Raw genomic sequence first — 15886 nt, forward strand, 5'->3', positions numbered from 1 at the left:
GGAAAAAAGAGAAAGAGGGCATTGCTTTTGATGAGGATAAAGAAAAGGTCTCAAGTTTCTCTCTTTTTTCCTGTTTCATCAAAAGGTGATAAAAGCTTCTGCTGCTGTGGAAATAGGTACATGCTACTATATCATTTCAATTTTAATGACCATCTACAGCAATTTTTACCATTCAGTGCTTTCACACCACAAATGTAAAACTTCTTAAATGATTCAGATTGCAGCTTTTCCAGTATAAAGTATAAAATAAAAACCCAGGACAACCAGAAATTCTCTGTTCTCTGGTACTTAATCCTGTATGGAAGCGTATTTACATTTTCCCAAACTTTTAAAACAAACAGTTTAGTTCTGACCATAAATTTGAGTGACACATTGAGAAGTGGTTGGAATGCATCTCTAATAGGGTGTGGAGCAACTGACAGCTTCTAGGCTTTGGTACAAGAAAGCACAGTAATAAACCACAAGTATTCCCACTGACTTTGCATAAACATTAAAAATACACAAATGGTAAAGTTTTACTCATTTGGATGTTTAAGGATTCCAGGTAGCCAGCTTAGATTTTTCATTTTCTTTTGTTTGTTTTCAGGGAAGAATAACAGCTAGGGGGAAAGGGAGAAGGGAATAAGCTCTGTCTTTGCAAGCAATCCTAAAGGACATGGCATTGGACCACGGTAGCATTTAACTACAGTCTGCTTTTGCCAAGTCAATACAGCTTTCCAAAACATGTTTATGGGCTGCCAAGTGAGCTCTGTCACTGCAGCTCAGTTATGTGCTTTAAACACTATCTCACAACCGAGAGAACAACTGGATAAAAAAAGACTAAAATAATAATTTAAAAATGCATTCACTCCCATGGAGAATTCTACTTAGAATTATCTTAGTTTTGCTAAATTATAAAATGCATTTGAAAGCACAAGTGTAAATCCACATCCCCATATGCTCCAATGTATTATTTTTTACTCTGGGGCTAAACTAACCTTTTGGTTTTGAGACTATATTTCTCAGATTATTAAAAAATATCAAGAGAGAGCATCAGTTGTGCATAGACTGTAACTGAGTTTACAAATAACCTTTCTACTCCTGGATCTTGAGAGTCAGTTTAACTCCAGAGGCTGTTCCAACATGCAGTGTTAGCAGAACTCCTTAAGGAACTTTCTACCAGCTCAGAAATGCTGAAGCTCAGTGCCCTCAGGCTCTTCCATCCTCTGCACTTCTGAGACACCAGAGAAAGGCTCAGGTGGAGACAGGTTGAAAAAATACCAGTCAGGGATATCAGGAAGTGCAGGAAGAAGGAACTACAAGCACTTGGTTGAGCTTCTTTGACAAACTCTTCTGGAAGGGGAGCCTATGTCTATCACCATCCTATCATGTAAGTCTGCTGCATCTGCAGAGGATTGATAGTCTAAGCATGGTGACTGTGGGGTGTAGATTTTACATTTCTGTTTATCAGCATTCTAAGAAAGTTTACATCCCAGACCCAAGGGCTATGTGGAAGGAAGAGGCTCTTCCCTGTATTAGACATCTAGGTACAGTCTGCTTAAAAAAAAAATTAAGCTTTTAATTCAGGACAACTGAGATTATTTCCCTTCTGCTTTAGGTTGCAACACCCAAGCACAAATGCAGTTTCCTGTGACAAGCTGACCAACAACACTCAGCAGGGACAGTTACAGAACTGACCTTGTTCACTAAAAGAGGGCAGGTCTGACATTTGCAGAGACCACCTGGGACTGTTCAAACCCAAATCATACAGGACATCCTAGAGTTTCTCTCTCTCCCTTACCCTTGAATGCAGGCCCCATTCATATTAGAAGACTTTAGGAGCATGTTTGGATTAATACAATGTTAGTGGAAATAATTTAAACGCACAAGGAATGAAGTAAAACAAAGTAAGTTAAATTGTCCTGTATGGGTTCCACATTGGATATGGCAATCTCACAGGGACAGAAGGTGCTCTCTTCAGTCCACGAAATTTGCTTTCAACAATGAAAAGAGAACATGAGTGAATGTTGTACAAACAAAATAAGGAAACGTGGTACTTCAGTTATGGACTTCACCATCCACCCACTGCATGTGGTATATGTAGTCTCAGCCAACTGGCAGCATGTGAATTAAAACATCAGAATTACCCAGCTCCTGTCATTGTAGTCTACTTTTCCCCACAATTAGGCTTAGAGACTTCAATGACGTGGGTAGATCAAAATAATTTCTAACTACTTTCGTAATGGTTTAGGATATATTTCATTAGGTTTTATCAATAAAAAATTCATAAAGAGAACAAATGCCTTAAATAAAACTACGTAAGAATATGCTCTATAAACACTGAAATAAAATTCAACTCATTTCCTGTCAATACAATTTTTTGTATTAAAAGGTTTGCATTCAGGGCTGCAATGTACCCTTGCCAAATGCTCATGCATTCCTAATTAGCTTTCTTTTCAAAACTATTGCACATTGTACCCAGTCTGTTCTTCTCTTTGGTTAGCATTTGACGTAAGGTGTCTCTATTTAGTGACATCAACATCTACTCTCAGCCAGCTATGCAAATTGATTAGGACACTTGCATCCCTTTTTCTACAATCCTGCATTTGTCTTAATTCTCAGAGATGGAGACGTGTAACACATGCAGTGATACCTTCACTGTTTTTGTTAGACACCAACATAGACCACTATACATTTATTTGTTAGGTTTATTTCCAGTTCTTCATTGAATGCTAAATATAGTGCAAGACCATTGTCGCTTAAGAAACCCGCAGTGCACCAGATTTTATTAGAGCATTCTGTGAATGATATATAGCACCGGTGGTTTGCCTTATGAATTATATTTCCCCATTCTTTTTCACTAGAAAAAGGATATAGAAGGCTTAATATAGGCATGTATTTTGAACAGCCGAGTAAACAGGAAAGAAACCATCTACAGAAGGAAAATACCAATACTTATAATGTGGAATAAAAATTAAATATCTACATTTTTTCAGAGTGTTATATTTCGACTATGCTTTAGTTTTCAGTCTAATTGTGTGTAGGATATTGGATTTTGCATTTCCCTGCTTCCATATTTAATCCTGTTAATGACAAGACCCTGATTTTCTCCACCTTACTCCAAAACAGAATACCAATTTAGGTGGGAAGAGTCCTCCAGAGGTCATCTAGTCCAACCTCCTCCTCAGTGCACAGCTAACTTCAAGGCTAAATCTGGTTAAGGACAGTCAGTCCACAATCTCCAATCCATGTGTTCCATTGCTTAGCCACTCACTATGAAAATGGCTTTTTTTACAACAGTGAGAAAAGTTTTTCTTTACACCTGCCTTGCTGCTACTTGTGACTGCTGCCTTTTGTCCTTTTGTTGCACAGAGAAGATCTGGTTTCCCCATAACCCCTTGTGACTACCTGAGGTAGTAATTAGATGCCCTCTTAACCCTCTCTTCTCCAGGCTGGATAAGCAGCTCGCTCAGTGTGTCTGTGTATATCCCACGTTTCAGTTTCCCCACAGCATTAGTGGCCCTTGGTTGCGCTGTCCTCAGTTGGTCAATCTCTCTTTGGAGCAGTGAAGCCTGAGCAGAGTTTCTCAGCAGCCACCTCACAAGTGCTGAGCATGGGGGGGAAGCCCTGCCCTCGCCCTCCTGGCTGCCCTCAGCCTCAGGCAGCCCCAGACCTGGCTGTCCCCACTGCTGGAAGGGCAGGTATGTCCCAGCCTGTGCACCTGTGCTGTCACAGTCTCTCTGATGGCCCCTTAAACTCTGATAAACTGCCTTTGCTGCCTCCTTCTCCTTCTACAGACTGCGGGGTCTGGTCTTAAAAGGGAGTGGATCACTTGAACAGTCCCAGTCTGCAAAGTTAGGTGTACAGGATACAATTAAGCAAAACAAAATTTTGGCTTAATAAGAAGAACAGCAAGAGAAACAGCTGAGCAGTTATGTAAGAGCATCCCAAGGGAAGAAGTGGCAGAGTTATGGCTCACTGCACTCCCAACCCAGAGAGGATAAGGCTGTTTTAAGAATTGGTTCTATGGCAGAGTTTTGTATCACATGTGTAATCTCTTCTAATGGGAGCAATTTTGCAACAGCTTGTATTTGCTATATTCCACACTTCTCGCTCCTCAGGACTACAACATGGATACAAGATCCATGATTTAATCAACTTATAAAAACACATCCAAAAAAAAAAAAAAAAAAGAAAAACCTAAATAGAAAAAACTGACTAGTAGGAGGATTTCTTCTTGACTGTGTCATTTTGCTGTTTGGCAAGGGAATGAATCTGGAAGTAATAGTGCTGGCATCTGCATAACTGTTCAGAGCTTCTTAAAATGTTTCTGCCATCTAATCAGATGTTAATGGAATGGAAAGAACTCCTTTGTGATATGAAATAAGAGTCATAGCAAACAGTCAGCTGGGGAAGATTTTCTGTCTGTCTGACCTTGTGGCTAGCTGTCAGTCTCCATCTCTGCTCTATGTAGATCAGTCAAATTTCACTTGTCTCTGAGTAGTGGGTTTCCAAGAGACTTGAAACATCTTTATACTACAACTATAGGAGGTTTTCAATGACATACACAGTCTTTGCTTCTCACTCTTATCTAAGCTATTGAGCTTTAAAAACCATACATAAATGGATCAGCCCATTTTCTTCCAAGCATTATAAATGCTCTCTGTGCCTTTTGAGGATTGCAGAAATCACCTATTAAAAGCCTAGTAGATTTATACACAGAAGGATACAAAATATAGACCAAATTTTAGCAGCTAAAATATTGGTCAAAAAATTCAGAAATTCAACAGGAGCAATACACAAATAGAGATCTCTGCAACAATGTGCCACCCCTGTTGGAGTTGCTTCTATTGGTGGTATAAAGAGATGATGAGGACAAGTCTTGAACACAGATCTCCAGTTACAGGAACTGGAAACTCGGGTAGGGTGAGGGGGAGAGAAACAAAGTGGATTTTGTTGCCTTTTTCACAGTTGCCAAAGCCTAGCATTATTGGTCTCTGAATCACTGCTGATATACAAGAACAGCAGCCACCAGCCATACTCTGATCTTTATAGGCTGCCAAATCAACAGAGCAGGATTAAGTAGAAGAATCAAAGGCAGCTTAATCTCATCATCACTGATCTTAGAGAAACAGCCTTATTAGCTACAACTTACTCCTCTGTACCTCTGTCCATAGTGAGCTAGACATGAAAGTAAGACCCAGTTATGGTTTTAAGAGCCTGATACAAATCCTCCTGAAAGTGTTGAGGAAAAGCTTCTAGTGACTCCTCTGGGCTTCAATTCAGGGAGTAATTCAAGAAGAAAAAGTCCATAGAATTAGGTGCTATATGCCTGTCTTAGAAAGATGATAAGGTAGCTGAAACAAAACAGAAATGAATGAAGCCCCTGTAACTTCACTATTTTTTCACTAGGTTGTTCAAAGGGTGTGCTTATTTGGATTATAATCCCCCCAAGATTACAGTACAATTCCTCATTTATTTTGAACAGTGTGATTCTGCACAGTAGCAACGCTGAAGGATTTTATGAATTCAAGACCAAAATTCAAACTTTGTTACATTCTCTGTATTTTATACCTTGGAACCACTCATTTTTTGAAAGAGAAAGCTTTTCCAGGAAGGTAAGACCTTGTGCCTCTTCCCACCACCTTACACCAGTTTATTGGCATGATTTAGTCACTCTAGCAAAGACTGCCTTGCAAAGCCTGCATTTTTGCAACACAACAAATTCAGCGGGTTAGACTGGATTATATCAACACAAGGTTTCTACTTTCCAAACGCCACTCATGTATTTTGGTGGTTTGCTTCAATATGTCTAGACAAATGTAGTTCCCTGGTTTTTTTTGGTTTTTTTTTTGTTTCCCCAGTGAGTTAAGGTCATAAACCATATGCATGCCACTCATGTATTTTAGTGGTTTACTTCAATATGTCTAGACAAATCTAGTTTCTTTTTTTTGTTGTTGTTGGTGGTTTTTGTTGTTGTTGTTGTTGTTTTTTTGTTTTTTGTTTCCCCAGTGAGTTAAGGTCATAAACCATATGCAAAAAGAATATTACCAGGGTTGGTTCTGATGGATATCTTTCACTCCCTGAAACACTTCCTATAAATTCTAGCAAAACGGCATAACTGAAGGATAATGGTAATTGCAGAAATTGCAGAAGAATGCACACAAGTGATCCACACAAAAAAACACACACAAGTGATTCCAAGTCTAAGCAGCAGGCAATAAAGACAGTTTGCATGTTTCACCACAGGCTGCTTGATGAGACTTCCCTAATTATGTTTATTAGGAATAGTTTCCAAGAAAGATTTTGTTCTTTTAAATGCTACCATTCAAAAGCTATCAACCATGAAATCACATACTTCTTGCATATATTTGCAGTTTCCACAGAGAGTGTAGGACTACTTCCAGGATCTGCCTGAAAAGTATCACTGTTACAGGTTTGAACTACAGATTAGCACAAATCAGAGAACTTAAAGGAGTGTGTGTATTTCGTGTAATTTGCAAAGTACTGAGTAAAAGACATCACTTTCCAATTACACTTGTAAGTGCAGCATTTAAATATGTCTGGAACAGAATATACCTTTGTAAAATTAAAAAAAAACCAAACCCTATATCCAGCAGCAGCAGTGGTTTTGAAGCATTCAGGGAGCTTTAACAAAATCAAAAATATTCTAGTGCCTTGAAATTTCTCATCCACTCATTGCTTGAAAGTCATACTGCCAAAGCATCACGAATTCTACTAACAGGGGTTTTTTTCCTCTTTCAACAAAGTAGCAAGACACGTAGCATTCTATTTTTAAACTTTTCTGAGTCAGGCAAGAGTTCTTTCCCTGGGTAAAGGAAGAAGAGAAGAACTACAAAGGCATTGATCTTATTTACTCCCATACGTATTGACAAAATTGCTAGAGTAGCATTCATTTTGTAGCATTATAAAATCCCCAAGAGAATTAAATCTCTCCCACACCTTGTCCCCAAAATATTTTTGCAGGAAAAGGTACGAATTATTTACAGAAGGAATTGCAAATAAAATGTCATCAAACTGCATCTGTTACAGAAGATAAACATTCCTCCACCATTCCAATTTTCTACATTAGGCTTCTAGCTGAAATTGAGATCTACAGCTAAAAGACTATTGTACCCTTATAGTAAGTTAAAAGTTCCTTAATTATTGTGTTGCCAGTGGGCACACTGTTGCAAACACATTAGAGAATTAAAAGAACGAAATTCACCCCTGAAGAAATTCAATGGAGACAGCTGGATTGCTTTAAGGAAAGCCTGACCCACAGGTAGTTTCCTTAGAAGACTGTAAAGTATTCTATGTAATATTCTTCTGTATTTAGTGACCAATAATCTACACTATTGTCATAAGCTCACGTGACAGTCAAAAAGACGTCTCTGAAATAGAAGTGGCAAATTCAGGAAGTTCAAGTGTTATGGAACAGCCATAAATCAAGAACTGAAACATGGACAGCCATAAGGCCCCACAACACGTACATCCATCTCAAGTGTAAACTGCACCAGTTGCTCAGGACAATTACTGGGACACCTGCCCATGCTGAGCACTTCTAGGAGCCCATGCAGAAGCACATTTCACCCCTGACAAAGCAGCTGAAAACAAAAAGCAGCTAAAGCTCAGGTACTGTTACCATACCGTGTGTTTGTTACTGCAAATCCTCCTTTTGAGGGTGCTGGACCCTTGCTTCCAGAGGTGTGGGAGACAGGTAATTCCAGCTAGCAAGAGAATGTTCTGATGTAACAGCATTGATTTTGTATCCCAACTTGGATTTCTTATGTTGGGTACCTTGATACTTAAGCTCCCTGAATTAATGGACATTTCAGAACTGCATCATTTCTTTCTTCCTTTCCCACCTAACTGTAACAAATTGTTTCTTATTCTGCATAGGTGTTGTGAAAAACATTCTTCTTTATGTAAAGCACAGCAAATCCCATGAAAAAGTTAGAAACATGGATTTCAACAGTATGAAAAACAGTGCTAGAGAACATAAATTTAACTACACAGATCAAAACCAACAAACAGCAACACTGCCCTTCCTCTCACACCTGAACCACCCACACAAGGCAGTCCTTGTTTCTAATCTCTAGTCACAAGTAGTCTTAAGTCTGAGAAGTAGTTCAAGCAGTTTTAAAATTTTCTCTGATAAATTTAATACTGCTGAAGGTTACTGTTGCACACACACCCCTCTGCTGGCTCTGCACAGTCCAGAACTTTGTATTTACCATCCTGAATTGTCAGATACATTCAAGTGCCAGGTTGCACTGTAGAGGCAGTAGCTATTTTATTCCACTGACTGTGAAGACACTAATCTCTGAGAGAGCAGTAGCTTCTTTACCCAGACAGCTAAATTTACTACTACTTTGTCTCATAATGCCTCAAGTGACACAGAATCCCAGAAGCAAATAAGCTTTGACTGCGATATTAAGGAGTAAATAACACCTCTACAAAGACACACCTTCCAGAGATGTAGCATTTTCTGATTCAAGCACATACCCACCCACAAGTTAGCTTTTTTCCAGACCTGCAGATATATTCACCTTGAGAAGTGAGACCAAATCAGAGAAACAACAGGAACTAGTGTGGAAACAGCAAATTTCTGAGAATACTGTTCTGTAATTTAGCTGCATGAGCTATACATGTCACTCAGAAATTAATTTAAAACAGTCTGGGAAGCAAGGCTTGACACTGGGAGCAGAGGTGAAAAGAGATATTTGGATTCCTGTATGTACCATTTCCCTCAATAGGTACTTTTTGATGGTGAGATCAGTCAATGCATATTAAATAATTCATAGCATCACTGTCCTGATTTCAGCTGGAATAGAGTTAATGTTCTTCCCAGTTGCTGCTACAGAACTGTGTTTTGGACTCACTATGAGAACGCTGATGACGCACGGGTGTTGTAGGTGTTGCTTGGTAGTGCTCACTCCAAACTGAGAGATTTCAGTGCTCTGCCAGTGAGCAGGTACACCAGAAGCTGAGGGGGAGCAGGGCAAAGGGATATTCCACACCCCAAAAGGTCATGCCCAGTATATAAACTGGGGGAATCAACTGGGAGCTGCCAATTGCTGCTCAGGACTGGGCTGGGCCTCAGCCAGCACATGTGCACCACTTGTTTTTCTGGGGTTTTATTTCTCTCCCTTTCTTTTCTCTCCTTCTTAATTCCAATGATTATCATATTTTGTTTCAATTATTAAACAGTCCTTAGCCCACAGGTTTTAATATTTTTATATTTCTCTTCCCCTTTTATGTACTGGGGGTACATAAGCAAGCAACTACATGGTACTTAGTTTCTGGCTGGGGTTAAACCATGACAATCACAACTTGGATATGTGCAATATTGTATACTGGCTTTCAGGAACTGCATTACCTATAAAATTACTTCTATTTTTATTCACAAAGAATCTGTTTGTCTTTGATGATGTCCTGAAAGGGGCTCATTAAATTACTAATGTAACTATTAAAGCTATTAAATTACCAATTTTGAGGGATCAATTCAAAGCACATTGAGATAAGCATAAATCCAAAGTAAACCAAGTGTCTCTTCACTTCATTGACCCTCCTATGAGGCTCTGAATGCTAAAATGTCTTTCTCCTGACAAGATTAACCCCTTCATTGAATAATCCTCCCTGGCCAAAACAGTGGAAGTAGCTACTCTTAGGGCTCACAAAATGTTCTGCTTGGTAGTACACAATGATGTGGGGAGGAGGAATGCTTGGTTTGTGTTTACTTTTAGAGCCCAGGGGGGAGATAGCTCCCTAAGCTTCCTGACAAGATGTTTATTTTTATTCACATTGTCACTATGTTTTCCCATGAACAAATATTTATACTTCAGAGGAAATGTTTCAGTAACATGTTTCAGACAGGATAAGCCATGTTAACTTCCCTTCCTTTTATTATGAGAAAGCAATTTTGCTTACTGGAGGAAGTAAATAAATCAATTCCCCAGAGATGCCTGGGAAGGGGTAATTCTAGCAGGGAACCCATCTTGAAAATACTGGCAGCATGACATTAGGTCAGTGTTAGCTGACCTGTGGAGGTTTCATTTGCAATTGCAAGAAATGAACACATCAGAGATTTATTGTTTCCTTTGTTCAGAGAAACAGACCATTCTTGTGCAATCCTGTCTTAATTTAAACATTCTCTCTTCTGCCAAATTTTAGTAGCATCTTACATCCCTATCTGCATTATTATAATGTACATTTAATACATATGGAAAGCTATGAATCTATCTTTTGTTAATACATCGGAACATATAACAGACTGAGAAGGCCAGTGGATGAAAATGACCTAATTTCATTGACTCCTCCAAATTGTGAGCAGAGGGTTTGACTCTATGATCACCTGAGGTTCCTTACAACCTGAATTTTCCCACAATCCTAAATTAAGGACATGTATTTGGTTTAAGTACCTTACATATTTACTGCAGGAACAGTGAAGATCTGGCTGTGATCCTTGACAAAAGCAATATAAATATACACCTGTAACTCAGGCTGACCAAAGCTCCACTTTTCCCTAGTCTGCCTAAAGCAAGAGCTCAGAAAGCTGCCTGGATGCATGGAAAAGTACCTACATGTTTGTGGTGCAAACTCTTCCTTCATCCCAGGATCTCACTCATTTCCTGCACCTGCAGTTTGTCTGTCTGAGCATTCACTCTTGAAAATCAGACTTTGCAGCTTCCGTTTCTCTGATGCTTGGAAAAAAGCTTGACATTGGGTCAAAAGCTACTCTGTGCAGAAGCTGCTCATTACCAGCCCTGCGACGCCAACATTTGTTTTTATCTGCAGGAATATCAGAACAAAGCTGACTAATCCTGTAAATGAAACTATTATTTGTATGACTTTTCAGTTAAGACTTTTGGTACAAAGTTTGCCAAGACACAGATGTTATAATTCTAAAATACTTGACCAAAAGCTGCTGCTCAGAAGAGCAGTGGTGAAAGGCAACACTAAGTGAAAAAAGTCAGGGTTTTTTAACTTCTTTCTGTCACACTTACCTCACAGGAGAAAATGTTCACATCCATTTTTAGCAGCTTGATCAAAAGCAGAATTTCATTAAAAATACTTCATGTCTTTCTCTTAATGTGGTACTCCTAAGGAGGAAAGAAGGAAAAAAAAAAGAATAAACTTTACTATTTTCAACCTAAAATTACAACACATGCAACAGCAACAACATCTTTTATGATGTGTTTTATATTGTAAAACAAGCCTGCCTGGTCAATAAAACAGTCTTTTGAAGTTTCAAACAGGTAAACTGTGCATCTTCACTAAAACACTCTTTGCTCCAATGCAGTGAAGAAATCATGGGTAGCTTGATGAGCTTTTGGGCATAACTGGAGATCGACACAACTCTGTCAAATTAAGCTTGTTCATGAATAATTTCGCTGTGGATTTAGATTTAAAAAAACCAAACCACCTTAGGTGTCAGAACCTAACACTGCTGTATCCCAGTTCACCAGCTCCTCTCTCTTAGGCAACAGACTGAGGAGGGATTTTTTGGCTACCTTCAAGGTGACAAGACTAAAATATGAGCTGACAGCCTGATGACATATGAACTGGGAATTCTGTGTGGCTTCCACCCTTTGGTAACAAATGAAATTAACTATAAAAGTCCTTCATTGGGTTTGGTAAATGCCTACTTTATTGTGGCTTGGTTTCCATCCAGGAGCAGGGTGGAGGTTTTCCAAGAACCGAAGGTGGGAACAACATTGATTTCACCTCAGATGCTGCCCTAAAAGCAAAGCTCAGGGGCACAAGTAGGTTTCAGAGGTTCAGGCTAGTTTGAATAGCAGCAGTGAAATGCAGAGTCTTCAAATGAACAGAGTAGTGGCCCACTGGGCACTTCTCCCTTCTTATCAGGATCATTTCAGAACTGAATTTAGGACTGAAGTTAATTTCTCACAGAAATGACAACCTTCTGTAGATATTCAGCACAACACAAGAGAGAGACCAAACAGAAAATGAAGTAACACTTTATTTCACCTTTGTGAAACAGACAAGCCACAAGAATTGACACTAGAGCTAGAGGCATGATGTTTATGTCCTCTGAGTGTCCTGCCCTTCCCTTTGCTACTTATCAATAAGCATTTTAGTGGCAAAGACATATCAATCTTCCTGAACTGCCATGTTTCATGCAGCTACTACTGTGGAGAATCTTCTCACCATCTTTTCTACTGTGCTCACCCTTACTTCCTCCAAGGCAGGCCCACACAGCTCGCTTTGTAAGCCCTACAAATAACAGCCTAAACCCATAATTAAACAGCTCCCCAAATTATTAATTAGTGACATTAGCATACTCAGGGCTCTAAAACTGTTTAAACAGATACCTTATGTGATACTGTACCATTTGTAACTGTACTTGTTTCTCGAGTATTGATGGCAGATTAGAAGTTACCTGCAGCTTCTTTCAGAACATTTCTTTTCAAAATAACAAACTAAAAAAGGGCATCTGGTTTATCTGATCAAAAACCCAGAGCTTTCTATGTTTTTACTTTACTGAGATCTCATTTGCTTCTAACAGCCTTTCTCTGCTTCACCCTCATTAAAATCTACAGACATGACCTCCAAGGATACATCAAGATCCTTCTTACTCTCAAACAGACATGTAAAGCCCTTCCACAAGCTCATTCACAATTCTTTTTCATCAATCATTAATCATTTACATTATTGTCCTATTAAAGGCCACATTAAGACTCTCCTGCTTGCTGAGATATTTTTACATTGTTATGCTGTAAAGTGAGAGCAGTTGTTTGAAGAATGTAAGTAGATAGAAATGTAGCTAAACCTGATTTTCATCATTACTAAAGCATAAGCCTAGAAGTTCCACTTTACAGATAAAAGTTGATGGCCTTCATCTCCCTAGCCCTCAGTCTTCCAATTTCTGGTTTTAAAGATAGTTGAGTTTTTAATTAGCATTATTCTACTCTATTACAACTCTAAAATACAAACATCTCTCATACCATGGTAGTGGAGGCAGATGTCTCTCTGTGACGATGATCTGCACTCAGAGGAGCAGAGCAACTAAAGCTTACATGCACCTTCCTTACCAGTCTCGAGGAGCTCACAGCTGAGAAGAAGCTGCCTTGCTGTGACCCTCACCCTGTGTGCCTGCAGAGAAAGCATCACTTCTGGTCGTGGCAGTGCACTTCCTTCTCTCTCCCAGGTGCTCTGCACCCAGGCAGGCAGTGCCTGAACTAACACTCACCCATGACAACAAGCACACTGTGATACTGTGTGCAGGGCATGCAGCAAGGTCACCGTGGGCTGAGGAAACCAAAACCTGCTGGAACACAGAGTAATTCACTGAGGGGTGTACCTGCATGGTGCAACTCTCCAAAGTGGGGAATTTCTTTTAAACAGGCAGGAAGGTAAGGAACAAGAACACCTGCTGCATTTTGGCAAGAACATTTGCAGTGCAAACCCAGAAGGATCTCAGAGGAGGCCAGGTGGAACACTGGGCTCTCTGGATGACTCCTTGTGGCCAACAGTCATGTCTAATCTGGTTTAGAAGCCTCTTCTGTGACAGACAAGACACTCCTCATACACACTGACACTACAGAAAACTCAAGAAATCTCAGCCCAGTTTTTCCCTCAAATGCACCTCAGCTTCTTGTTCAGAAGCCGTAGCTGATCCAGTCTTTGCCCCTCTCCTGTTTTGTTTGGTTTGTTGGGAATTTCTATTATTATTATTATTACCAAACAAACAATATTGCAGAATTTTATCCTCTCAAGTTTTTTTTACGAGTTTCCTTTAACTAGCCCATCATCTCTGTACATTGGTTTCAGTTTCTGTAACACCACAAATTCACAGTACATCTGCCCAAATGTCTTCAACAAACCTTGAGGGATTACATGGAAGAAAAGTGCTTTTAAGCCTTATGTTTCTGACTTACTTAATATGGTCTCACTTCAAACTTTTGCCTTTAAAAGCTCAATACTGTGAGAAATTTAAGTAAAAGGAAGAGCAGAACCTTAGTTCACTGTTGTAATCTTTACTGTGACACACCTCACTTGCTCTACATTACATGGTTGAACAGACAGTAGAAATGTTACTTCCCATTGATACCTAAACCAACATTTCCTCTCAACATACATTCAAACCTTTAATGTCGTTGGATCCATAGCAAATGCAAGTGTTTTGCCCTTTCTATTTCAGTTTTGGCAAGTATGTTTCTTTCTGGGGTCTCTCAGAGAAAAAGGAACTTTTTCCTGTATTGATTACACAGACAACAACATGATGAAATGTGACACATATATTTCCATTTAACTAAGTACAAATGACAACATTTGGTATGAACTTGACAGTCAGGTTCTAAAAGAAGATGAGATATTATGATTGCCACTATCTTAAGGACACCCCCAACAACTCAGTCAGCTGCTAAACGAAAGTGCAAGTAACTCTCAAGCTCTACTTTCCTATGCCCCCCAAGTAGGGAAAAGGTTTTCCCTTTTCTCATTCCTTTTTATCAGGTTCTAAAAGAAGATGGGATATTATGATTGCCACTAGCCCTATCTTAAGGGCACCCCCAACAACTCAGTTAAACAGCTGAGTGCAAGTAACTAAACGAAAGTGCAAGTAATTCTAAAGCTCTACTTTCCTATGCCCCCCAAGTAGGGAAAAGGTTTTCCCTTTTCTCATTCCTTTTTTCCGAGAGCTGCAGAAGAGTTGGGCTAGGTATGGCCTACTGTTTCTCCCCAGAGGTTCTCAACAACTGTAAAGAAGAGAAAGAGCTCTTGAAAGTCATTCTCCTGCTAGGTCTTTTAGGGAGGCACATCCTTCTTTATAACCAGCTCCTCTTGTATTCAGCTCTCTACATGTATTTGCACTCTGTACCAATTACAAATTTCATTCTTGTAATGCAGAGGACCATTAATAATTTAAGATTAAAAAGGAACCTAAGGGCAGGAATATTCCATTTTTGCTCACGAGATAGATGGTACTCTGCTAGTATGTCAACTCAAGTTATCTTTGTGCATGCTACGTTAATTCAGCAAATTGCTTTTCAAACAAAGTGCATGCAGAAAGTGCCTGGAGATTCTACACGAGAAGAAAGTTTCATTTCTATACCAAATGTGCCAAGAAAGTGAAATACCCAGAAAGTGAAATAAGAACAGATTTTAGTTTTGCCCATTTAGTTTTCACAAACAGGCGTTAGCCAAGATGAATTTTGTGAAGGAGCCCTCTGCAAGAGCACGTAAAAGTCATGCCAGGTGTGGCGATAAATACCCAGCCCTGCCTGCACCGTGAGAAGCCAGAGGATCAGCGAGCCCGTCTAACGGTACGGAACGGCTCGGGAGCGATGCAGCAGCACCGCCTGACACCGAGCGAGCCGTCAGCACTGCTGACCTTACCGCGGGAGGGAGCGGGACATCAGGGCACGGCGGCAGGTGCGGCACCCTCCTGGGGCAGGAGCCGGCCCGGAACGGGCAGCGCTCCCGGCCCGCCGGTCCCAGCCCCGCGGTGCCCCAGCCTCCCGCCGCTCCTTCCTCCGCCGCGGCTTCCCTGGGCGTCCGGCCCCGCCGGGTCACCGCAGCGACCGGCGGCGGCGGCGTCTGCCCGTCCCGCGCCCGCCGCCGCGGCCGCAGCGTCTCACCTGAGGGCGGAGCGGGACCGGCTGGGGACGGGGCACAAGTGACGCTCAGCGGGGTGCCGAGGGCGCTGCGGTGTCTCGGGTGCGGTGCCGTGCCGTGCCGTCCCGCCCTGCTGTGCCGTGCCGTTCTGTTCTGTGCCGTGCCGTTCTGTGCCGTTCCGTTCTGTGCCGTGCCGTTCTGTGCCGTGCCCAGCGCGGAGCGGGCGCGCGCGTCCCAGCCAACCAGCGCCGTCACGTGAGCGCGCCCCGGCACGCGGCGCCGCCGCCGCGGCCGTTACAGCAGCGCGCGCGCGCGCTTCCCGCAG

The 15886-nt window shown here is 40.9% G+C and overlaps 1 protein-coding gene across 3 annotated transcripts in view; it reads right to left on the reverse strand.

Annotated features, from left to right (window-relative positions):
- Positions 1-15871, reverse strand: part of RHOBTB1 (Rho related BTB domain containing 1) — a 48662-nt gene extending 32791 nt beyond the window's left edge. The window contains exons 1-2 of one of the 3 annotated variants that reach the window (XM_039719625.1): positions 15585-15871; positions 10989-11084 (exon numbers count right to left, since the gene is read on the reverse strand). The gene's annotated coding sequence lies outside the window, so the exon portion shown is untranslated. The other 2 variants (XM_039719627.1, XM_039719626.1) reach the window with 2 other exon arrangements.
- Positions 15872-15886: the final 15 nt, after the last annotated feature.

The sequence above is a fragment of the Passer montanus genome, unplaced genomic scaffold (genome assembly GCF_014805655.1).
Source record: "Passer montanus isolate IOZ18808 unplaced genomic scaffold, ASM1480565v1 scaffold42, whole genome shotgun sequence".
NCBI lineage: Eukaryota > Metazoa > Chordata > Aves > Passeriformes > Passeridae > Passer > Passer montanus.